Source organism: Nilaparvata lugens, chromosome 7, assembly GCF_014356525.2.
Source record: "Nilaparvata lugens isolate BPH chromosome 7, ASM1435652v1, whole genome shotgun sequence".
Lineage (NCBI taxonomy): Eukaryota > Metazoa > Arthropoda > Insecta > Hemiptera > Delphacidae > Nilaparvata > Nilaparvata lugens.
The window spans coordinates 59,744,968-59,751,037 of NC_052510.1; positions in this window are offsets into that span (position 1 = coordinate 59,744,968).

The following is a 6,070-nucleotide window of genomic DNA, read 5'->3' on the forward strand; positions in this document are numbered from 1 at the left end:
AACAGAACTATCAAGGGAGACATGTTTATGCAAATGGCATGCAAATATGAGCTTAAAGTCAACGAAACTGAGGCAGTTAAATGTAATTTCTGACAAGGATCCTCATGTTCTGTACCCTTCTATTGTCTGTGACAAGTCATCAGCTCATTGTATGTACAAGTTGTGTGCTGACTGCATGAATAAAAGCGTGCCAATTGAAGAATGTGATAGGGATTTAGAAATAACATGGGATGAATGGGTTACAAAAAAAGAACTCATGGAAAAGAAAAAAGACGGGGAACAAATCAAAATAAAAGTACAGATATCATCAAAAGAAGAATCAAAAGGAACTCTTGGTGACCTAATAATAAAATTTCAAGAGGAAATGAAACAGTTTACAAAGCATGTGTTTAATATCAAAATACAAGGTATAGTATACAAAGAAATCAAAGAACGAATTAGCAAGACAGAAGCTATAATCCATGCTGATTTTTCAGAAAATTTTTCATGTAAACTGAGTGAAGAAATACATCACTTTGGTGGGAGCAGAAAACAAGTTTCATTACACACAGGAATATTGTATCTCTATAATGAGAGCCTTATACCATTTTCTACTGTCACCCTCAAAAGACCATAGTCCACTAGCTATTTGGGCCCACTTGGATCCCATTCTACAGTTTTTGAAAACAAATTATCCTGAAGTTACAACAGTTCATTTCTTTTCTAATGGACCTTCCAGCCAATACAAACAAAAAAATAACTTCTATTTATTTTCATCCATTTTACACCAAATGGGATTTAAAAATGGTACCTGGAATTTTTTTGAATCCTCTCATGGAAAAGGAGCACCAGATGGTGTAGGAGGTGCTCTGAAGCGGTTGGGCAATCATCTGGTTGCCCATGGTCTTGATATTCCTAATGCAGAGACATTTTATGAACTTATGAAAGACCACACCCAGAAGATAAAACTCTTTTATGTTTCGGAAGCTGATTTATTGAAGTACACTGATAATCTACCTATTACTCCTCTAGCAACTATACAGGGTACAAGGCAGATCCACCAAATAATAACATTCAAAGAAATGGAAATGTTTTACAGGTCACTCTCCTGTTTCTGTGCAGAGAATGATTGGGCTTGTGAAAAACTCTGCAATTGTTTTTTTAAAGCACAGTTTGTATCTTTTGACAAACAGAAAGATGAATGGAAAGGAAAAAAGAAAAAGAGCCGTTATTACCAAATTATGATTCATCGTCAGAATCAGAACAAGATTCATATAACATTTCAAGAGACTGATGATGAAGATGCAAATCTCGAGGAATTGATTGAGAGAGGGGAGGAAGAACTTGAACCTCAATTGTTTGAAATCCCGTCAAAAACCAACATTGTCCAAGGAGCATTCATCATTGTAGAGCTGTTAGGTAAGTGACATATAATAATAATCACACTATTGTCATATTATGATAAAATGCGATTGAATAATAATTATATTATCTGCTCTTTATAATTATCAGATTGTCTACCAGAGTCAACAAACTTTTCTGCTGTATGTTATTCTGCTTTTCTGTTATTCCAGCTGTATGTCATGACACCAAGTTTATTTTTTTCATATGTTTTTAAAACAATCTAAGTAAACATCTACCTAATATACAATTTTTAATCGATTTAAAAGATGAAATTATTTTATAAATACATTTTTTTACAGGTGGGGCTAGGAAAAAATTGAAACATAAATACGCTGCAGTTGTGACAAAAGTGTGCCTGGAGGAAGAGGATGGGGACTATTCTGTCTCTGTCATGTTCTTGATCAAACAAGGCAAACAAGGCAACAGTTACATCACCGATGAAAAAGATGAATCAATAATTGACTTGAAGCAAGTGAAAGTGATTCTACCACAACCAAAAATTGTGTTGAAAGGCTTACAGCGGGTTGTTTATGAGTTTCCTTTCAATTTGGAAAGGGAACTGGTGTAGGCCCAATGGTGGTGTTTTCATTATAGCCTAAAGAAGGATTTCATTATTGGCCTACTGTAATTTCTGCTTAATTTTCTCCCATACTTTTTATATTAACCTTTAAATTAATAAACTTTCAATTTTTCATCTTATTTAGCCTTTATTATATTAAATCCCTAAGCCCTAGTCAGGAGTGTTACCTTGTGTCATGAGTGTTACTTCATGTCATGAGTGTTACTCTGACAAAAATGAAAATTTTCTATTTAAATTAAAACAAAAATGAAATTTAAAACATATTATCGTATAAAATGGTAAATGTATGTACATCAAAACAATGTTTCAATACTAAATTTATAAGAGATTTTATACAAATTTAAAAGTAGATCATTTTTTTGCATACGGGTAACACTCCTGACACAAAACACTTAATATTTCTATTAAACTCATTCATTTTCTTCAAACTGGTTTTGCTAATGTTATATAATATTATTAGAAATAGTTAAAATTTGTAGTTTTATTATTTTTTTTTATTAATGATTAAACAGTTCAATATTTCTCTGCGGTAACACTCATGACATTTTTTTGTGTGCCAATTTGAGAAATGTTAAAAAAAACAAGAAAAATTGTGTGAACACAAAAAAAAAAAAATGATGCTGTTGCTGGAATCTCAAATAATTGGGTGAATTCATCTTTTTATTCTAGGTTATGTCTCTGAACTGATTTTAATAGGTCATGATAGAAAGCCCAATTCATTTTACAATGAATATTTTTAATAAGGCTTTTTGAATAATATATTGTTTTAGAAATTGTAATGTGTATTCCTTGGCTAGAATTCCATATGCCAAGAACATTGTTTTAGATATTGTCTAAGTTATATTGATATTGATATTCTAGGTTAGGTTATATCGATTATTGCACTGATATCAATATAGACATTGATATCAGTGCTGAAACAATGTTCTTGGCTTATGGAACTTCACCCTTACATAGCACTCTTATGGAAATTCTTAACATTGACATCCTATAGCTCAGTCCTACTCTTCAGAATCAAATCTTGCCTAGGCTACCTGACCTTGGTAATATAGTATTAACTACATAAATGAAATCCATTACTATTATGTCTCATTTGTAGGCAAGTGAATCATTATTCATTGAATAGGAAGTTTGGAAAATATGTAATAAGACAATGTTTTACATAGTTTCTCTTCTTATTTCTGTTCCAGGCATAGTGCATCGGCCCTTCCTGAATATCCACAGTGCAACCACGATGGCAAAACATTTCGCTGCAAGAAACTGAAGATGAAAGATATTCGTGAGTTCCATCAATCATTCTATAGAACTTCAAACAAAGTTGATCAGGATTCATTCATTCTGAAATGCATACAAGTATCTAAACCAAAAAGGGTCTCCACAACTAAAAAACGAAATAATGATAACATTGTCATCAGCTACTTTGTCAAAGTTTCAAATACTGACAACTTTAAACTTCAAGTCTGTGGCAAAACTTTCCTGAAAATTTTAGGTGTAAGTAGGTTCAGAGTGAACAGAATTGCAAAGAACTACATTCTTACAGGAGAAATGCCTTCTGAAAAAAGGGGTGGTGTTAGGAATGTTGAAAAACATGCAAGGAAGAAGGAAAAAGTTAAAGAGTTCATAGAAAATCTTAAGTGTGTTGAATCTCATTACTGCCGGAGCAAGAGTACCAGACAGTACTTGCCTTCTGAGTTAAACATTGTCAAGTTGATGAAGATGTATAATAGTAAAGCCGAGGACTGTGACAAAGTTAAAAGAACATTTTTTAGGAATATCTTTTGCCAGTGTTACAACATTGGCTTCAACACACCAGTCACAGATGCTTGTTCACGCTGTATTGAGTTGAAAGAAAAAATTAAATTGGAAAAAGATGTCAATGAAAAAAATAAATTGATGGTGCTTTTGAGAGTGCATAAGCTGAAGGGTAAAGCGTTTTTCAATAAGCTAAGAGAGGAAAAGGATGACATGCTAACTTTATCATTTGACTGTCAGAAAAATCTAGTCAATCCAAAAATCCCAGATCAATTGGCCTATTACAGCCGTCAACTCTACACTTATAATTTCACCATTGTACAAGGTTCTTCAACAAGTAAAATGAATAAGGACAACGTTTTTATGTATACATGGACAGAGAATGAATTTCCCAAAGGGTCCAATGAGATATGTTCAGCTGTGTATGATTGCCTGTCCAAAATCGACCTTACACCATACAAAGTAATTCGCCTTTGTGCAGATGGGTGTGGGGGACAAAATAGGAACTCGATTATGGTCAACATGTTGAGTTATTTCCTACTCCAGAAAGCTCCTCCTGAAGTCAAGAAGATTGAATTGATTTTTCCAATTCCAGGGCATTCATTTCTACCCCCTGATAGGGTGTTTGGGAGAATTGAAAAAGAGTTGAAAAAAATTCCTACAATATGCAATCCAGATGAGTATCTTAAGATATTCAGTGAACATGGAACTGTTCGAAAGCTGGGGGGGAACGACTGTTTGGTCTATGACTGGAAAAAAGAAGCAACCGATAATCTGAAAAAAGTTGGATCCTGGCATTTCAAGTTCTCCCTCACAAAACGTTTTATTTTCACAAGGAACAATAGTAAAAATAACATACTTGTGAGGGGTGAGCCAAATTATAACAGTGATGTGCAAAATGCTCGATCTGTAATGAAGGCAGGGAAGAAATTAAGCACAATGAGACCATTGGTTTTGAATCGAGGACACCCAGTAAAGCAAGCAAAAATAAAAGACATTGCACGTTTGTTGGAAAAACATTTTGGTGAACAGTGGCAGAATAGAGAAGATTTGACCTTTTTTAAAACATTGCTTCACAATCAAGCACCAGAAAATGAGGACAACCATGAAGACGAAGATGACGATTCTCAAGTAATATTATGCTGTGAGCCATCAAATCAAGAGGAAGGGATTGAGTTGATCATTTAAGTTTTAATTGCACTGATTTGAAATTTTAACAATAAATAAAAATGTTCTTTTTTTATTCTCACTTATTTATTTATTTCATTTATGTTTCCCACCTGAAACAAATCCTGATAAAACAGTGATTTTACAAAGTCTTATTTCAGCTTACTTGTACCAAAAACTCACTTTTTACGAAGGTATCATGGCAAAACTCACTTTTTACCAAGGTATCATGGCAAAACTCTCTCTTTGCCATAGTATCATGCCAAAACTCACTTTTTGCAAATTTAAAATCACAATTTCTAGAAAACTGCTGCCTGAAAGTGGAAAACAACCATTTCAGAATGTTTTTGAGGTTATTTGTCATCAGAAAAATACATAATCATCATAGAATCAAGGGAACTGCAATTACAAAAGGTTTTTTCTTATTCCTGTGAAATTAGCGAAACTGCAAAAAGTGAGTTTTGGAATGGAACGCCTCAAATAAGATATAAAGTGAGATTACCTAAATCGACAAGCAACAGCAAGTCGATACCGAAGCTGCATGCAAATAAATGCATATTATCAATGAATTGAAAAGCACATGGTAAAGTTTCGTGCTATACAGCTAAAGAATAGTGTACTAGTCTGTGATATTTTATCTTGATATATTTGTTCTTATTTTGTTGTATATATTTTGTTGCTCTATATATTTTCCATATTTAACTGACTTTAATATTATTCATACAATATATGTATCAAATTTTTTATGGCGTGCCATTCATTTTATTCCCCAATACCACAGAGTACAAATCTCATATCTATTTATTAATTATCAGTATTAAATTATTAAGAGAGTTACCATCCAATTTTATCAGTAATAGAACAAACTGGTTTTCACAGCCATATACTGTATTGTTAATTAAATCTCTGGAAATAATAATTTCCAGAAATTTCTATAAATTGTCCAAGCAATAAATTGCAAGAGCTCCTGAGTGAGCCTATAAAGATTTTAGCAAAATTGTATTCTAGAAAACCACGACCAGATTTATATAATTCAACTCTCATGCTTTACCGATTGCAGCCAAGCCGAGGCAAATCGTTATTCATTAAAAAAATAACGTCAGATAAACATGGCTATACATATGCGGTATCATTGATCTACCTCCTACTCTCACCAACAGATGGGAGCACGACGCAGGCACGGATGCT